The 20,415-nt window shown below is 40.0% G+C and overlaps 1 protein-coding gene and 1 pseudogene across 2 annotated transcripts in view; both read right to left on the bottom strand.

Moving 5' to 3' along the window:
- DNAJC27 (DnaJ heat shock protein family (Hsp40) member C27) overlaps positions 1-20,415 on the bottom strand; it is an 88,346-nt gene that overhangs the window by 54,193 nt on the left and 13,738 nt on the right. The window lies entirely within an intron of this gene.
- LOC126086952 (RWD domain-containing protein 2B-like) lies at positions 12,026-16,236 on the bottom strand (annotated as a pseudogene).

Genomic DNA, 20,415 nt, shown 5'->3' on the forward strand with positions numbered 1-20,415 from the left:
GGCAGAAAGGGACAGGAGCTGGTTTAACAGACACGGGAAATCTGGAGTGGAAAGAGGGAGTGTGCTGTCACACTATAAGGATAGCAACTAGGGTCACAGAATAATATATGTACAAATTTTTGTATGAGAAATAACTTGAGCTGTAAACTTTCACCTAAAGCACACATAAGCACACATACACAAAAAAAATTTAGATAGTTAAAAAAAAAAAAAATCCTTCCCTTAATAACAAACATGGGTATGTTTTCAGTTTAGTTCTCAATCCTTGTACTCCTTTCTGTGTGTGTGTGAAGACCTCTTCCAGCCTTATGCTTTCAACAGTATCACCAAAACATATGTGTCTAGCCTGGACCTCCCTCCCAAGATGATTCCCATCTCCAAGTATCTACTAGATTAGTTTCTACTTAGACGTCCCATTATATCTAAAAATGAGTATCTTATACGTGAAAACAGCTCATTCTGCTGTCATCCTAGTTTAGTTAATAATGCCATTTCTTTCCCAATCACAGAGGATCAAAATATTGAAGTCACGTTTGATTCCAGGCCTTTCTAAATCATCTTTTAAATATTTCTTCAATCCTTCCCTTCATTCCAATTCCCATCAGTAGCACTTTTGTTGAGGTCCTCATCATGTACTCTTAGACAACTACAGGAAATTCTTTTTTTGAACATTTTATTGTGGTTTGGGTGAAATAAATTAGTGTCCATTCAACAATTTAAACACGTTTTGTTTCATGACATTACTTGCAATCCCTTCAATGTGACAACACTTTACCCATAACCTCCCTGAGTTCCCTGTTTCCAATTGCCCATCTTCCTTTCCCCTTCCTGCCTTCTGAACTTTGTTTTTGGGAAAATGCTTCCCTTTTGGTCTCATATGAGTCACTGTTCCAAGCACATTCCTCACAGGTGTTACTGTTCACTTTACAGGCCTGTCTATTGTTTGGCTGAAAGGTGATCTCCGGGAGTGGGTTCAGTTCCAGGTTCGAGGAGTGCCTAATGGCCATAGTCTCAGTGGTTCTACCAGTCTATCAGACCAGTATGTGTGGTCTTTACTATGAATTTAGAATTTTTTTCTGTATTTTTTCTCCTACTCTGTCCAGGACCTTCTACTGTGATCCCAAAGAGAGCGGCCAGTAGTGGTGGATGGGCACCATCTAGTACTCCTGGTCTCAGGCCAGTGGAGGCCGTGGTTTGTGTGGTCCATTAGTCCTTTGGACTAATTATTTTCTTGAGACTTTGATTTTCCTCATTCTTCTTTGCTCTGGATGAGAAAAGACCAATAATTGTATCAAGGTGGACCCTCACAAGCTTTTAAGACCCCAGTTGCTACTCACCAAAGAATACAGGACATTGTCTTTATGGGCTATGTCATGCCAATTGACCTAGATGTCCCCCGAGACTATACTCCTAAGCCCTCAAGCCCAGTGACTCAGTCCCTCGAGGTATTTGGTTATGGCTAAGAAGTTTTCATAACTGTGCCCCCGTTTTCTCTACTGTATAGATATATTTACAGCACATACAAATACGTATGCAGAAAGATCCTCGGCCAAACCTATGTATGCTCGTGGGTGTACTTCCTCATGCCATCCCACACCTTTTCAGCTTACCTATCTACCTATGTATGTACTTGCAAATTATTGTTACTACTGTTATTGCAGGATTGTGTATGTAAGAGTATTTACCATTGGTGCCCTTTCACTCTTGTGTACCTGTCAGTGTCTTCCTTTGCCTTGGTCATGTTGTGCTGACTTCCCCCGTATGATGTATTGTCTTTCCCTTCACTCACTATATAGTGATTTTCTCTCCCTCCCCCTCATCTCTGTAACCATCAAAGAATGTTTCTTTCTGTGCGTTTTGATTTTTTACAGTAGTGGTCTCATACAGTATTTGTCCTTTTATGATTGACTTATTTCACTCAGCATAACTCACCTATGTTGTGAGATGTTTCCCAGATTCATCGTTATCCTTGAATGTTGCATAGTATTCCCTTGTGTGTATGTACCACACTTTATCCATTCATCCACTGATGTGCACTTAGGTTATTTCTATTTGCTATTGTAAATAATGCTGAAACAAGCATGGGTGTGCATATATCTGTTCACATCACGGCTCTTATTTCTCTAGGATATATATATCTATAACTAGTATTGGAATTGCTGAATCATATGGTATTTCTAACTTCTTAAGGAAGCACCATGCTGTTTTCCACAGTGGTTATACCATTTTACATTCCTACCGGCAGTGTATTAGAGTTCCAATCTTCCCACACCCTCACCAGCATTTGTTTTCTGCTTTTTGTTTGTTTTTAATCACTGCCATTATTGCTGGGGTGAGGTGATATCATCACTGCTGTTTTGATTTGCATCTCTCTAATGCCTAATGATCACAAGCATTTCTTCATGTTATTTGCTGGCCGCCTGAATGACTTCCTTGGTGAAGTGTCTACTCATGTCCTTTTTTTTTTTTTTTTTAATTAACTTTTATTGAGCTTCAAGTGAACGTTTCCAAATCAAGTCATACTGTCACATACAAGTTTATATACACCTTACTCCATACTCCCATTTGCTCTCCCCCTAATGAGTCAGCCCTTCCAGTCTCTCCTTTTGTGACAATTTTGCCAGCTTCCAACTCTCTCTATCCTCCCATCCCCCCTCCAGACAGGAGATGCCAACACAGTCTCAAGTGTCCACCTGATATCATTAGCTCACTCTTCATCAGCATCTCTCTCCTACTCACTGTCCAGTCCCTTTCATGTCTGATGAGTTGTCTTCGGGAATGGTTCCTGTCCTGGGCCAAGAGAAGGTTTGGGGACCATGACCGCCAGGATTCCTCTAGTCTCAGTCAGACCATTAAGTATGGTCTTTTTGTGAGAATTTGGGGTCTGCATCCCACTGATCTCCTGCTCCCTCAGGGGTTCTCTCTTGTGCTCCCTGTCAGGGCAGTCATCGATTGTGGCCGGGCACCAGCTAGTTCTTCTGGTCTCAGGATGATGTAGGTCTCTGGTTCATGTGGCCCTTTCTGTCTCTTGGGCTCTTAGTTATCGTGTGATCTTGGTGTTCTTCATTCTCCTTTGATCCAGGTGGGTTGAGACCAATTGATGCGTCTTAGATGGCCGCTTGTTAGCATTTAAGACCCCAGACGCAACATTTCAAAGTGGGATGCAGAATGTTTTCATGATAGAATTATTTTGCCAATTGACTTAGAAGTCCCCGCAAACCATGGTCCCCAAACCCCCGCCCTTGCTCTGCTGACCTTTGAAGCATTCAGTTTATTCCAGAAACTTCTTTGCTTTTGGTCCAGTCCAGTTGAGCTGACCTTCCATGTATTGAGTATTGTCCTTCCCTTCACCTAAAGCAGTTCTTATCTACTAATTAATCAGTAAAAAACCCTCTCCCACCCTCCCTCCCTCCCCCCCTCGTAACCACAAAAGTATGTGTTCTTCTCAGTTTATACTATTTCTCAAGATCTTATAACAGTGGTCTTATACAATATTTGTCCTTTTGCCTCTGACTAATTTCACTCAGCATAATGCCTTCCAGGTTCCTCCATGTTATGAAATGTTTCACAGATTCCTCACTGTTCTTTATCGATGCATAATATTCCATTGTGTGAATATACCACAATTTATTTAAACATTCATCTGTTGATGGACACCTTGGTTGCTTCCAGCTTTTTGCTATTGTAAACAGAGCTGCAATAAACATGGGTGTGTATATATCTATTTGTGTGAAGGCTCTTGTATCTCTAGGGTATATTCTGAGGAGTGGGATTTCTGGGTTTTATGGTAGTTCTATTTCTAACTGTTTAAGATAATGCCAGATAGATTTCCAAAGTGGTTATACCATTTTACATTCCCACCAGCAGTGTATAAGAGTTCCAATCTCTCTGCAGCCTCTCCAACATTTATTATTTTGTGTTTTTTGGATTAATGCCAGCCTTGTTGGAGTGAGATGGAATCTCATCGTAGTTTTAATTTGCATTTCTCTAATGGGTAATGATCGAGAGCATTTTCTCATGTATCTGTTAGCTGCCTGAATATCTTCTTTAGTGAAGTGTGTGTTCATATCCTTTGCCCACTTCTTGATTGGGTTGTTTGTCTTTTTGTGGTTGAGTTTTGACAGAATCATATAGATTTTAGAGATCAGGCACTGGTTGGAGATGTCATAGCTGAAAATTCTTTCCCAGTCTGTAGGTGGTCTTTTTACTCTTTTGGTGAAGTCTTTAGATGAGCATAGGTGTTTGATTTTTAGGAGCTCCCAGTTATCTGGTTTCTCTTTGTCATTTTTGGTAATGTTTTGTATTCTGTTTATGCCTTGTATTAGGGCTCCTAAGGTTGTCCCTATTTTTTCTTCCATGATCTTTATCGTTTTAGTCTTTATGTTTAGGTCTTTGATCCACTTGGAGTTAGTTTTTGCGCATGGTGTGAGGTATGGGTCCTGTTTCATTTTTTTGCAAACAGATATCCAGTTATGCCAGCACCATTTATTAAAAAGACTATCTTTTCCCCAATTAACTGACATTGGGCCTTTGTCAAATATCACCTGCTCGTATGTGGATGGATTTATATCTGGGTTCTCAATTCTGTTCCACTGGTCTATGTATCTGTTGTTGTACCAGTACCAGGCTGTTTTGACTACTCTGGCTGTATAACAGGTTCTGAAATCAGGTAGAGTGAGGCCTCCCACTTTCTTCTTCTTTTTCAGTAATCCTTTGCTTATCCGAGGCTTCTTTCCCTTCAATATGAAGTTGGTGATTTGTTTCTCTATCACATTAAAAAATGACATTGGAATTTGGATCGGAAGTGCATTGTATGTATAGATGGCTTTTGGTAGAATAGACATTTTTACTATGTTAAGTCTTCCTATCCATGAGCAAGGTATGTTTTTCCACTTAAGTATGTCCTTTTGAATTTCTTGTAGTAGAGCTTTGTAGTTTTCTTTGTATAGGTCTTTTACATCCTTGGTAAGATTTATTCCTAAGTATTTTATCTTCTTGGGGGCTACTGTGAATGGTATTCATTTGGTTATTTCCTCTTCGATGTTCTTTTTGTTGATGTAGAGGAATCCAAGTGATTTTTGTATGTTTATGTTATAACTTGAGACTCTGCCAAAATCTTCTATTAGTTTCAGTAGTTTTCCGGAGGATTCCTTAGGGTTTTCTGTGTATAAGATCATGTCATCTGCCAATAGAGATAATTTTACTTCCTCTTTGCCAATCCGGATGCCCTTTATTTCTTTGTCTAGCCTAATTGCTCTGGCTAGGACTTCTAGCACAATGTTGAATAAGAGCGGTGATAAAAGGCATCCTTGTCTGGTTCCCGTTCTCAAGGGAAATGCTTTCAGGTTCTCTCCATTTAGAGTGATATTGGCTGTTGGCTTTGCATAGGTGCCCTTTATTATGTTGAGGAATTTTCCTTCAATTCCTATTTTGGTGAGAGTTTTTATCATCAATGGGTGTTGGACTTTGTCAAATGCCTTTTCTGCATCAATTGATAAGATCATGTGGTTTTTGTCTTTTGTTTTATTTATGTGGTGGATTACATTAATGGTTTTTCTAATATTAAACCAGCCTTGCATACCTGGTATAAATCCCACTTGGTCGTGGTGGATTATTTTTTTGATATGTTGTTGAATTCTATTGGCTAGAATTTTGTTGAGGATTTTTGCATCTATGTTCATGAGGGATACAGGCCTGTAGTTTTCTTTTTTTGTGATGTCTTTACCTGGTTTTAGTATCAGGGAGATGGTGGCTTCATAGAATGAGTTAGGTAGTAGTCTGTCATTTTCCGGGCTTTGAAATACCTTTAGTAGTAGTGGTGTTAACTCTTCTCTGAAAGTTTGGTAGAACTCTGCAGTAAAGCCATCCGGGCCAGGGCTTTTTTTTGTTGGGAGTTTTGCGATCACCGTTTCAATCTCTTTTTTTGTTATGAGTCTATTTAGTTGTTCTACTTCTGATTGTGTTAGTTTAGGTAGGTAGTGTTTTTCCAGGAATTCATCCTTTTCTTATAGGTTTGCAAATTTGTTAGAGTACAATTTTTCGTAATAATCTGATATGATTCTTTTAATTTCAGTTGGGTCTGTTGTGATGTGGCCCTTCTCGTTTCTTATTCGGGTTATTTGTTTCCTTTCCTGTATTTCTTTAGTCAGTCTAGCCAATGCTTTATCAATTTTGTTAATTTTTTCGAAGAACCAGCTTTTGGCTTTGTTAATTCTTTCAATTGTTTTTCTGTTCTCTAATTCATTTAGTTCACCTCTAATTTTTATTATTTGTTTTCTTCTGGTGCCTGATGGATTCTTTTGTTGTTCACTTTCTATTTGTTCAAGTTGTAGGGACAATTCTCTGCTTTTGGCTCTTTCTTCTTTTTGTATGTGTGCATTTATCGATATAAATTGGCCTCTGAGCACTGCTTTTGCCGTGTCCCAGAGGTTTTGATAGGAACTATTTTCATTCTTTTTGCATTCTATGAATTTCCTTATTCCCTCCTTAATGTCTTCTATAACCCAGTCTTTTTTCAGGAGGGTATCGGTCAATTTCCAAGTATTTGATTTCTTTTTCTGAATTTTTCTGTTATTGATTTCCACTTTTATGGCCTTGTGGTCTGAGAAGATGCTTTGTAATATTTTGATGTTTTGGATTCTGCAAAGGTTTGTTTTATGACCTAATATGTGGTCTATTCTAGAGAATGTTCCATGTGTGCTAGAAAAAAAAGTATACTATGCAGCAGTTGGGTGGAGAGTTCTGTATAAGTTAATGAGGTCAAGTTGGTCGACTGTTGTAATTAGGTCTTCCGTTTCTCTATTGAGCTTCTTACTGGATGTCCTGTCCTTCTCCGAAAGTGGTGTGTTGAAGTCTCCTACTATAATTGTGGAGGTGTCTATCTCACTTTTCAATTCTGTTAAAATTTGATTTATGTGTCTTGCAGCCCTGTTATTGGGTGCATAAATATTTAATATGGTTATGTCTTCCTGATCAATTGTCCCTTTTATCATTATATAGTGTCCTTCTTTATCCTTTGTGGTGGATTTAAGTCTAAAGTCTATTTTGTCAGAAATTAATATTGCTACTCCTCTTCTTTTTTGCTTGTTGTTTGCTTGATATATTTTTTTTCCATCCTTTGCGTTTTAGTTTGTTTGTGTCTCTAAGTCTAAGGTGTGTCTCTTGTAGGCAGCATATAGATGGATCGTGTTTCTTTATCCAGTCTGTGACTCTCTGTCTCTTTATTGGTGCATTTAGTCCATTTACATTCAGCGTAATTATAGATAAATAAGTGTTTAGTGTTGTCATTTTGATGCCTTTTTATGTGTGTTGTTGACAATTTCATGTTTCCACTGACTTTTTTGTGCTGAGACATTTTGCTTTGTAAATTGTGAGATCCTCATTTTCATAGTATTTGACTTTGTTTGTTGAGTCGTTACGTTTTTCTTGGTTTTTATTTTGAGTTATGGAGTTGTTATTCCTCTTTGTGGTTACCTTAATATTTACCCCTATTTTTCTAAGTAAAAACCTAACTTGTATTGTCCTATATCGCCTTGTATCCCTCTCCATATGGCAGTTCTATGCCACCTGTATTTAGTCCCTCTTTTTGATTATTGTGATCTTTTACATATTGACTTCAATGCTTCACTGTTTTGAGCATTTTTTTTTAATTAATCTTAATTTGTTTTTGTGATTTCCCTATTTGAGTTGATATCAGAATGTTCTGTTTTGTGACCTCGTGTTGTGCTGGTATCTGATATTATTGGTTTTCTGACCAAAAAATATCCTTTAGTATTTCTTGTAGCTTTGGTTTGGTTTTTGCAAATTCTCTAAACTTGTGTTTATCTATAAATATCTTAATTTTGCCTTCATATTTCAGAGAGAGTTTTGCTGGATATATGATCCTTGGTTGGCAGTTTTTCTCCTTCAGTGCTCTGTATATGTCATCCCATTCCCTTCTTGCCTGCATGGTTTCTGCTGAGTAGTCTGAACTTATTCTTATTGATTCTCCCTTGAAGGTGACCTTTCTTTTCTCCCTGGCTGTTTTTAAAATTTTCTGTTTATCTTTGGTTTTGGCAAGTTTGATGATAATATGTCTTGGCGTTTTTCTTTTTGGATCAATCTTAAATGGGGTTCGATGAGCATCTTGGATAGATATCCTATCGTCTTTCATGATGTCAGGGAAGTTTTCTGTCAGGGGATCTTCAACTATTTTCTCTGTGTTTTCTGTCCTCCCTCCCTGTTCTGGGACTCCAATCACACGCAAGTTATCCTTCTTGATAGAGTCCCACATGATTCTTAGGGTTTCTTCATTTTTTTAAATTCTTTTATCTGTTTTTTTTTTCAGCTATGTTGGTGTTAATTTCCTGGTCCTCCAGATTTCCAAGTCTGCATTCTAATTGCTCGAGTCTGCTCCTCTGACTCCCTATTGCGTTGTCTAATTCTATAATTTTATTGTTAATCTTTTGGATTTCTACATGCTGTCTCTCTATGGATTCTTGCAACTTATTAATTTTTCCACTATGTTCTTGAATTATCTTTTTGAGTTCTTCAACTGTTTTATCAGTGTGTTCCTTGGCTTTTTCTGCAGTTTGCCTTATTTCGTTTCTGATGTCTTGAAGCATTCTGTAAATTAGTTTTTTTTATAGTATCTGATAATTCCAGGATTGTATCTTCATTTGGGAAAGATTTTGATTCTTTTGTCTGGGGGGTTGTAGAAGCTGTCATGGTCTGCTTCTTTGTGTGGTTTGATATCGACTGCTGTCTCCAAGCCATCACTAAGATATTGTAGTGATTTATTCTATATTTGCTCACTGAGTCTTATCTTGTTTTATTTTCTTTCAATATAAGTGGATGGGCTACTAGATTGTGCTGTCTTGTTTGTTGTAGCCCTTTACTTACTTATGACCTATTATCAGCTGGTTTGGGCTGTTGCCAGATATATATGTGTGAGTCTATTCACTATTCTTGAGTAGAATCTGATTTTGGGTCATCACCTGTGTGCTGCCCCCTAACACCTATCCACCTCGAGAAGTAGTGGTGATAGTTGCGTGTACCAGATTCCATTAGCAGCTGGGGTTCACAGTCCAGGGGGGCCAGGATGCTGACAGGCTTCCCCCAAGTGTCAGTAAGGTAGATGTGTCTCTATTCCTAAAGCACCATGGTGGGAGGGCTCTGCAGCCGTACCTTAGGCCCCCAGTGCAAGTACCTCTACAGATTGGTAGGTGTCACCCTGCTTAGACCCCTAAGGCAAGAGGCTAGGTGGTCTGGGGGGAGCTTCAGCCCTCAGTTCCCTCTTGTGGGTCAGTTAGGGCTCTGCTGAATAAGCAGAGGTATCAGACCTGGGATACTTGTTTTTCCAGTAAATCCGCTAAAAAAAATGCAGTCAGATCCCTATCAGAAATGCCTTTGCATTATAACAGCCACCTTGTTCCCTGTAGGGATGAAAGCCCAAGATATGGATCATATATGCTTGGCTGGAGCTGGTTCTGTGTTTTTAGTCCAATTAGGGAAGGATTTTTGGTCCCTGGGTTTTTTGTGGTTGCTTCTCTCAGGCTGGAAGAATGGGTTAGGAAAAGATCCCAAAAAAAGGGAAAAGCAAAGCCGCGGAGCTGGAGCCGTTCTCCCTCTGGCTCAGGAAATTCCAATGTTAATGAAGCCGCCTGGGAAGGGGAGGGGAGGGGAGGGTTCAGAAAAACAGGAGAGAGTAGCACCCGGGTATATAGCCAAAGATGCTTATCTTGCTTGCGATGACTACTTTATCTGAGATTCCCGAGGGGCGTGTCGCCTATGTGTGCTGGCTGTGTAGAGATTGCCCCCAAGGGTCTGGCCCGCAGAAGCCGCAGTCAGTTCCTCTGCTGCCAGTCCAAAGCCCAGCGTCAAGGTTCCCCGGCTGGGACGCTGCACTCCCGGCTGCAAAATCAGTCGCTGCCTCCCGGGGGCTTCTCCTCCCGCCACCTGCGCGGACTGGCTGGGCCCCCTCCCGGGGTCAGTTCAGGGGGTAGGGCTGCGCCCCATGTTTGCGCTGTGACAGGATGCCGTGCTCAGCTCCCCGGTGCCCAGTCCAAAGCCCGGCGCCATGGTTCCCCAGCTGGGACGCTGCACTCCCGGCTCCAAAACCAGTCGCTGCCTCCCAGGGACTTCTCCCACCAGCCGCGTCGCCGCACCGCCGGCGCAGACCAGCTGGGCCCCTTCCCGGGCTCAGTTCAGGAGGGTAGGGCTGCGCCCTGTGTTTGTGCCATCACAAGATGTTGTGTTCAGCTCCCCTGCGCCCAGTCCTAAGCCCGGCGCCAAGGTTACCTGACTGGGACACTGGCTCCAGGCTCCGAAAACAGTCGCTGCTTCCCTGTAGTTGTTTGTTCTCCGTCTCTGTCACTCAGGTCAACTCTTTAAATCTGTGTTTGTTGTTCAGGGTTCATAGATCGTCATGTATGTGATCGATTCACTTGTTTTTCCGAGTCTTTGTTGCAAGAGGGATCTGAGGTAGCGTCTACCTAGTCAGCCATCTTGGCCCCCCCCTTTGCTCATTTTTAATTGGATTGTCTTTTTGTTGTTGAGGTATTGTTTCAAGTTTTCTGTAAATATCAGAGATTAGTCTCTTGTTAGGTATGTCATTGCCAAGAATTTTTTCTCAGTCTGTAGATTTATATTTTTAGTCTTTTGCAGAAGTCTTTTTATAAGCACAAGTGGCTAATTTCTAGGAGGTCCCAGTTGTCTAGTTTATCTTCCCTTGTTTGGACATTTTTAGTTATGTTTAATAGTCCATTTGTGCCATAAATTAGGGCCCTAAGGTTTGTCTTTATTTTTTATTCTATAATCTTTATAGTTTCAGGTTTTATATTCAGGTCTTTGATCCGTCTTGAGTTAGTTTTTGTATATGGAGTGAGGTATGGATCCTGTTACATTTTTCTGCAAATAGACATCCAGTTCTGCCAATACCATTTGTTAATGAGACTATCTCTTCCCCATTTAATGGATTCAGCTCTTTGTCAAAGGTTAGCTGTCTATAGGTGGGTGGATTTACTTCTGGGTTCTCAATTCTGTTCCATTGATCTGTGTGTCTGTTGTACCAGTACCAGGCTGTTTTGATTACTGTGGCTGTACAGTAGATTCTGAGATCAGGAAGTGTGAGATCTCCTATTTTGTTCTTCTTCAGTAGTACTTTGCTTCCTTTCCATATAAAGCTGGTGATTAGTTTTTCCATCTCATTAAAGAATGTTGATGGAATCTGGATTGGGATTGCATTACATCTATAGATCACTTTGGGTAGTGCTGACATTTTCACAATATTAAGTCTTCCTATCCATGAGCATGGTATGTTTTTCCATTTACGTCGGTCTCTTTTGGTTTCTTGCTGTTGTGTTTTGTAGTTTTCTTTGTATAAGTCTTTTACATCCCTGGTTAGGTTTATTTCCAAGTATTTTATCTTTTGGGGGGCTATTGTAAACGGTATTGTTTTTCTGACTTCCCGCTCAGAGTTCTTTGTTAGTGTAGAGAAATCTGATTGGTTTTTTTAAAACAAAACTTGCTTTATTTCATAAGACACGTGGAGATAGGCAAGGGCTGGTGCTGGATCAGCAGCTTGACAATGTGGGGACTGGCATCTCTGTGACTCTCTTGGCCCTTCCTTCCCTAGTGGTAGAAAGAACTACTGTAGCTCCAGCCATCACTTTGGTGTCTGTGGCAAAAAGAGCAGAAGAGGTGGCCTAGCTGCATTTGTCACTTTAACCAGGAAAGCAAAGGTTTTCCCAGGAGTCCCCTAGCTAAAGCTGTGTGCTGAGGATACGCCAAACTGTAGCAGAGACTGAGGAGTAACCTTTAGCTTTTCCAGGCTCTTTAGTGGAGACAAGAGAGAAGGGGATTGAAAATAGAGGACAAGTTAGACTACCAACATTATCTTCCTCAGGTATAATTAACTTCTCTTTTACAATGGGTACTTTATATGTCAAGAAATTTCTATCAATACTTTTTAGATTATAATTTGAAACTCAGTTCTGCTTTCCATCATGATTATTATGCTTTCTCATTATTATACATTTTACACATTTTTAACAGATGCATTTCACGTGTCTTCTTTCCCTATTTTTGTTTTTCTTCTCTTCTCCCTAACTTTCTAGGATGGGACTAAAATGACTTAATCTTTCAAGAAAGAGTGAGAAAAATAAAAAAAGCCTATAGTGACAAAATACTTTCAACTACTCTGCTCAGCCATTGTCCTTCCACACCAAAGAGCACCTGGAAAACATCCCCACATATTTTGGCATCGAAAAACTGATATGGCTGACCAAATTCCATGTGGTGTCCTCTGGCTCCGTTAGCATTAAATACTTTTTCTGCAAAAATTGAAGATATTCTTTGTCTTTCCAGTTCATTATTTGTACCATCAAAAGGAATGTCTTCTTGATGGCAAATTAAAATTCTCTTCCAGTTTAATTTTCTGAGTCTGAAAAGAAATGTTCCAAGCAAATTTTACTGGCTTGTATCAAGATCTTAGAAATGTAGAAACCGCTGAATCTCAAACTATTGAATGGACTTCTCAGAAGCTCAATTAGGGCATCAGTACAGCAATGGGAAGACTAGCACAAATTCTAACACTCCTATAAAGCTTCTTGTTTCACAGTGTATTTGGCTTACAGCATCTCTAAGATGAAGGAAGAATCAAATCATGCAAACTGATAAGAATATGGACAGCATCTTGTTCAGGGGCTCAATTCATCAACATCTCCTAGGTGCACTATGTCAGGTGAAGGGGATAATGTTGACTATATGTGATTTCTACCTTATCCAGTGACTTGAGATTGGACCCCCATGAAGATACAACCTCATGGGCATATTTATTTCCACATCTCTACTATCTTGTTTAGTATTAAAATTAATGACACAGTATATAATATATATACAAGCAAACCGTGACCAGAATTCTTCACAGACACTTTGTGGGCCTCTGACACAAACAATACCAGGCTTCCCTGGCATGCTAAACCCAGACAGGGAAAGCTCCTTTACCCATTCTAGAATACCGTTTCTTTTGCATTTGTTGTAGATGTGATACCTATAGATCCAGAGTCGTATTAGAAGAGACCAAGTGGTAGCGCTGTACTTCCTATGGTGGCAGAAGATGTGGTGTCTCTGCTGACATAGCTCTGTGGCATTCAGTATACAGACATCTCCGTAACAGTTCTTTTCCAAGTATGCATTCAGATCTGTGTTCAGCTGAGACTGCTGGGATCTACTTAATAATATTGATCTGACAGTAATTTCAGGCCGAACTGCAGGGTATTTGAAAAGAATACAGGTCAGTGAAAACATCACCATTGCTTCCTCAGACACATCAAGGTTGATACTGACAGTAAATTTTTGAGGATCGTCCCTCTATGGTCTTCTTTTCAATATTATCTTTCAATTCGGCTAAAGCTAGCTGATCAGGAACTATGAACTTGTTACTGGGGAACATAACGGCCAGCAGTTCTAACTCGGGGGGCTGGGCTTCTGCCTGCTCAATTTCAGTTATTTTTGGATACCTATAAGTTCCTTCTCAAAGAGAATTTACTCTGAAATCAAACACCATTATTTAGTTCAGTGGTATCTTCATGGTATCCTTTCTTATCATCAGCAAATGTTTCTTGAGCAGCTACTATATAGAGAGCTTCATATTTCATGCCTTCCTGAAATGTTCTATTTTGTTCGAGGATCAGAAATGGCTATCTCAGCCCATGGCAACATCAGTGCTGTACCTGCAGGTTTTCTGGCTGCACAAATGCTTCTTCTCGGGAGGTAGCCTCAGAATTCCAGGGCATGGTGACCCAAAGCCTATAAACTGCTTCTGTGGGTGGTCTCACAGCAGTGACAGCACACTTTCCCTGACTGATTTTGTACGTTGATCTTGTACCCTGTACTTTGCTGAATCTTTCTATTAGTTCCAGTAGCTTTCCTATAGAATCTCTGGGGTTTTCTATGTATAGGATCATATCATCTGCAAATTGGAATAGTTTTACTTCTTACTTACCAATTTGGATGCCTTCTGTTTTCCTTTGCCTTATTGTTCTGGCTAGGGCTTCTAGTACAATGTTGAATAGGAGTAGTGATAAAGGACATCCTTGTCTGGTTCCAGTTCTCAAGGGGAATGCTTTCAGTCTCTCTCCGTTGAGAATAATGTTGGTTGGTTTTGTATATATGCCCTTAATAATGTTGAGGAATTTCTCTTCCATTCCTATTTTGCTGAGTTTTTATCAGGAATGGGTGTTAGATGCTGTCATGGATTGAACTGTGTCCCCCCAAAATGTCTGTCAACTTGGCTAGGTAATGATTCCCAGTACTGTGCAACTGTCCACCATTTTGTCATCTGATGTGATTTTTCTGTGTGTTATAAATCCTACCTCTATATGTTAATGAGGTAGGATTACTGGCAGTTATGTTAATGAGGCAGGATTCACTCTACAAGATTAGGTGGTGTTTTAAGCCAATCTCTTCAAGATATAGAGAAGTGAGCAGAAAGACATGGGCGCCTCATACCACCAAGAAACAAAAGCCAGGAGAACAGCACATCCTTTGGACCCAGGGTCCCTGTGCTGAGAAGCTCCTAGTGCAGAGGAAGATTGATAAGGACCTTCCCCCAGAGCTGACAGAGACAGAGCCTTCCCCTGGAGCTGGCATGCTGAATTCAGATTTGTAGCCTCCTCGACAGTGAGAGAATAAATTTCTCTTTCTTAAAGCCACCCACTTGTGGTATTTCTGTTACAGTAGCACTACATGACTAAGATGCCTTTTCTGCATCGATTGATGTGATCATGTTGTTCTTTTCCTTTGTTTACTTATGTGGTGTATTACGTTGCTTGATTTTCTTATGTTGAACCATCCTTGCATACCTGGTATGAATCCCTTTTGGTCATGGTGCATTATAATTTTTTTTTTTTTAATATGTTGTTGGATTCTATTGGCTAGGATTTTTTTTTTTTTTTTTGAGAATTTTTACATCTATATTCATGAGGGATATTGGTTTATAATTTTCTTTTTTAGTGGTGTCTTTGCCTGGCTTTGGTATCAGGGTTATGCTTGCTTCATAGAATGAATTTGGGAGCATTCCATCCTTTTCTGTATTCCAGAATATTTTGAGTAGAATTGGTATCAGCTTTTGTCTGTTCGGTAGAATTCTCCAGTGAAGCCATCTGAGCCAGAGCTCTTTTTTTTGTTGGTAGTTTTATTTTATTCTTTTTAATGACCTCTTTGATTTCTTCTTTTGTAATGGGTCTGTTTAAATTTTCTATCTCAGTGTGTGTTAGTTTAGGTAGGCGGTGTGTTTCTAGAAATTTGTCCATTTCTTCTAGGTTTTCAAATTTGTTGTAGTACAGCTCTACATAGTATTCTGTTGTGATCCTTTTTATTTCAGTTGGTTCTGTTGTAATGTCAACCATCTCATTTCTTATTTGTGTTATGTATATCTTCTTTTCTTTGGCCACTAGTTTGTTGATCTGGCCAGTGGTTTGTTGATTTTATTAATCCTCTCAAAGAACCAACTTCCAGTCTTGCTGATTCTATTGTTTTCCTGTTTCATTTATTTCTGCTCTAATCTTTATTATTTCCCTTCTTCTAGTGACTGTGGGTGTTTTTTTGGCAGCTCTTTTTCTATTTATTAGAGTTGTAGGGTTAAGGTGTTGATTTTGGCCTCTTTTTTTTGATATGTGTGCTTAATGCTATAAATTGACCTCTGAGCACTGCTTTTGCTGTGTCCCACAGGTTTTGGTATTTCTGTTTTCACTCTCATTTGATTGTGGGAATTTTTTTTTAATTTTTAAAAATTTATTCACCTAGTGGTTTTTAAGCAGGATGTTATTCAGTTTCCATGTACTTGATTTTTTTCCCTTGTTTTTGATTTCTAATTTTATAGCATTGTGATCCAAGGAGATGCTTTGTATTATTTTGATGATTTAGAATTTATTGAGGTTTGCTTTGTGACCTAACAGATGGTCTATTCTAGAGAATAATCCATGTGTGCTAGAAAAGTGTGTACTGTGCAGTTGTTGGATGGAGTGTTATGTATATATTTATGAGATCAAGGTGGCTGATTGTGTTGTTTAGATCTTCTTTATCTCTGTTGAGTATCTTTCCAGTTGTTCTGTCCTTCACTGAAAGTGATCTGCTAAAGTCTCATATTATTATTGTGGAGTTTTCTATTTCTTTTAAATTCTGTTAAAGTTTATTTTATGTATTTCAGAGCTCTTTCATTGGGTGCATAGGTACTTATTACGTACCCATAACCATAACCGTTCTCTTGTTGGATTGATCTATTACTCATTATATAATGCCTGTCTTTGTCTCCTATGCTGCCTTTTCCCTTAAAGTCTATTTTATCAGAGATTAATACTGTCACTCCTGCTATTTTTTGGTTGCCATTTGCTTGGTACATTTTTTTCCATTCTTTGATTTTTAGCTTACTTTTATGTTTATGTCTAAAGTGTGTCTCTTTTGGCAGCATACTGATAGGTGACGTTTTCTTATCAGTTCTACCACACTCTGTCTCTTGACTGGTGCATTTAATGCATTTACATTCAGTGTAACTATCATTAGATATGAATTTATGGCTGTCATTTTGTTGTGCTCTTGATGGTTTCCTTGTTCTGTATACTGTTCTGTACTGAGTTCTTTCTGTTTATGGATGTTCTTTTCATTTCCTTTGTTACGTGTTGGTTTTGTGTTTACTAAGACTTTATGATTTTTTTCTTTTGATGAGGTTTATTAGTTTTCATTGTGGCTTCCCTGAAACTTACTTTTATCTTCCTAAGTTTAAAAAGTCTGTTATATCTTGATATCACCTTGACCTTCTCTCCATATAGAAGTTCTGTAACTACACCATTTATTCCTCCTTTCTTATAGCTTTATTTTATTTTTGAAAATTCTTTATCTGGGTTGGTATTCAGGTGATGTTGTCATGTGTCTTAATCTTAGCTTGTTGTATGACATTGTTGGTTCTCTGCTTGAAGGACTCCCTTTATATTTCTTATAAGGTTGGTCTGGTTTTCACAAATTCATTAATTTCTGTTTACCTGGAAATGTCCTAATTTAACCACTGCATTTGAGAGACAATTTTGCTAGATATATAATTCTTGGTTGGCAATTTTTTTCTTTCATGGTTTTATGCGAATGTCTTAGGCTGGGTTCTCTAGAGAAGCAAAACCCGTAAAGCATACAAATATCTATATGAAGAGATTTATATCAAGAAAATGGCTCACATGGTTGCAGAGGCTGAAATGCCCCAAATCTGTAGGTTAGGCTGAAGGCTTCTTCTGATTCACGGGCTTGTGAACCCAAGGCTGGCAGGTCAGATAGCACGGCTGATGAATCCCAAGATCAGCCAGCAAGACTACAGGTAAGCTGCTAGATCAAGTCCCAAGAACAAGTCAGATGAACAGGAGCCAGATGCAGGATGCAGAGCAAGCAAAAGCCCACAAGCCTTGCCAGAGTCCACTTATATTCAATGTAGGCCACACCCCCAAGGAAACTCCCTTTCAACTGACTGGCTACTTACAGCAGATCCTACAATGGAGGTGATCACATGATATCAAATCTCATCATGGAAGTTATCACATCATCATATGACTGCCACGCTACATTATAACTGTCAAACCACTGTGAACCATGGCCCAGCCACATTGACACATGACCTTAATAATCACAACATGTCATCCCATTTCCTTGCCTGCACGACTTTTGCTGAGAAATCAGTTTAGTTCTATTGGTTCCCCTTTGTAGGTAATATTTCATTTTACCCGAGCTGCTCTCAGGATTCTTTGCCTTTGGTTTTGGAAAGTTTTATTAGGATACGTTTTGGGGATTTTCTTTTGGGGTCTATCTTATATAGGGTTTGACAGGCTTCTTGGATAGATAACTTCTCATCTTTCACATCAGGGAAGTTTTCTGGAACAAATCTGTGCTTTTCATTGCCTCCCGTTCTGGAATTCCAATCATGTGTAAATTAATTCTCTTGATAGTGTCCACATAACTCTTAGGCTGTCTTTATTTTTCTTCATTCTTCTTTCTGATTGTTCCTCTAACAGATTGGTATCAAGGGATTTGTACTCTGTTTTGCTGATTCCTTCTTCCATTGATTAAATTCTGCTCCTTCCAATGTGTTATCTATTTCTGGAATTTTAGTGTTAATCTTCTGGATTTTTAGTTGAAGTTTTTGTATGGTTTCTAAGTCGTCTACTTATCTTGTTCTTATATTGTTTTCCTGAATTATTCTAGAGTTTTGTCTGTTTTCCATGGTTTTCTCTGTATTCACCTTGATCTCTTTGAGGATACTGTATATAAGTCTTCCAAATTCCTTATTAGGTAATTCAATTACCATTTCTTCCTCAGGAAGGTTTTCTGGCTCTTTATTTTGGTCACTAGCTTTAGCCATTTTGCCCTGTTTCTTTATATGATCGGATGTCATCTGTTGCCTTTGAGGCATTAAGTGTTATTGTATTTATTTATTGATTTCATGTCTGTCTGCTTCATCCTGATTTCTTTTGTTTGTTATATCCAGGCTGGCAGAGTTTGTGTGGCTTGCTGGTCTCAGGTCTGGCAGCACTGAAGTGCTTGCCACTGCCTCCAGGTGAGCGGGGCAATAGCTGGTAGCATGAGTGCGGGTCTCTGCTGTTCATGCTGGGTAGCTGTGGGTAGTCTGGGCAGGCACTGGCTGCTGTCTGTCATCTGTCCAGTGGTGCAGGAGCAGGCAGTTGCACTCGTTGAGTGGGGAGGGCTGCTGGTGTGGTACGTATGATGGGAGGGTGGAGATGTAGTTACTGTCAATCGCTGGGTGGAGGGAAGAAGGCAAAGTGGACAGAGGGAAGGCTGGGGGCAGGTGGGTGAGCATGTGGGAATGTGGTCACTGCCAGTCACTGAGTGGGTGGAGGGGGGTATTTGGTGACAGGCAGGCAAGCACAATTGCTGCCACTCAGCTAGTTGAGAGTAGCTGGAGCTGTGCCAGAATGGCCTGCTACTGCCTGGCGGGGTCTGCAGGTGGAGGGGCACGGCAGACTGCTGACACAATGCTGGAGCGGCCTACCTGCTGCTGGGCCAGGTTGGTGAGTGAGGGGGTAGGGTGACTAACCAGTGTTGTACCAGAGTGGCCCACCACTGCTCAGCGGGGTTGTTGGGTGGTAGCAGATGGCGGTAGGGGTTTGGGTAGCAGCCAGGACTGTGTGAGGGAAAAAGGGGAGGGCTCGTACCTTGGTCCCCGATGGTTGAGGCTACAGGGATGGAGGGGGTTTATTTTGCAAATCACCAGAACAGTGGAGGGGGGGGGAGCGTGCTCCTCTAGTCACCAGGCAAGGGTACCCAGGCTCTTCCCATTGGCTGAAGCCAGAAATCAGGACCTTATTTCACTCTGGGTATGTTTACACAGTTACTCTGTGTCCTGCTGCGAATTCCGTGAAGCTGCCTTCTGTGCTTCTTACCTGGGATTACTGCTGTCTTTGTCTCAAGATGGCTGTGCTGTGCCGGGTCGGCTGAGAGGGTCCCCCTGCTCTGTCTCTTCTCATTCACAGTTTTCAGTCAGTTTCTTCTTCCACTTGGTGTCTAATCTAGTTTTTTATGCTTTCATTTGATGCTCAGAGTTCCAGGATAGTCATCTGTATTTGCTTCAATTGGTTTCTTGGGTCTTTGCTGTAGAGGAGCAGTGTGATGTGTATGGCTAAGCCACCATGTTAGTCAGAAGTCTACAGGAAATTCTTTATTGGTCTGTCTCCTTTTCCCCCAAATTTCAACTGATATTGCACACTACTAACAATATTTAACTTCCCTAACTCGGAAATATTCAGGGGCTTCTCATTGCCAAGAATACAAAATCCAAATTCCTCTGTTCTTTATTCAAGGTCCTCCATAATTTGGCCCTAATTTATCTTCTCTGTCTCAACCCTTCTGAATAAACTTTCCACTTCTGCAAAGCTCCCAGGACCCAACTTCCTGATTTTTGTTATTACTTTTCCCTCTACTTGGAATGGGTTTTCTCACTTCTTTCTAAACCTTTGTTATTGCTGTTAGATGCCATCCAAGCTGGTTCCAACTCACAGCGACCCTGTGTACAACAATACAAAAGAGTGCCCAGTCCTGCGCCAAATCTTCCTTATCCTTTAAAACCCAGTTCAGACTCTGAGAACCCATGTTATAAGTGATCTTGCCTGCACCTGAACTCCTCTAACACTTTTATGTACGTACTATTATGTATAAAATATGACAGTACACAATAGAGTATATAGCACGTACAGTTTATATATATGATATATATACTATTTGTTTTCTTTCAACCATACACTGTTCGTATTGTTAGTTATCTCTTAATGTGTATATTTACTTTATCTCCTCAGCTAGACAATAAACTACTTGAGGCAAGTATTAGTATTTTAGTTCCTTGTATCTTTCACAGTCACGAGCTTAGTGCCTTGCACAGAGTAGGGG

This window comes from Elephas maximus, chromosome 12 (genome assembly GCF_024166365.1).
Source record: "Elephas maximus indicus isolate mEleMax1 chromosome 12, mEleMax1 primary haplotype, whole genome shotgun sequence".
Classification (NCBI taxonomy): domain Eukaryota; kingdom Metazoa; phylum Chordata; class Mammalia; order Proboscidea; family Elephantidae; genus Elephas; species Elephas maximus.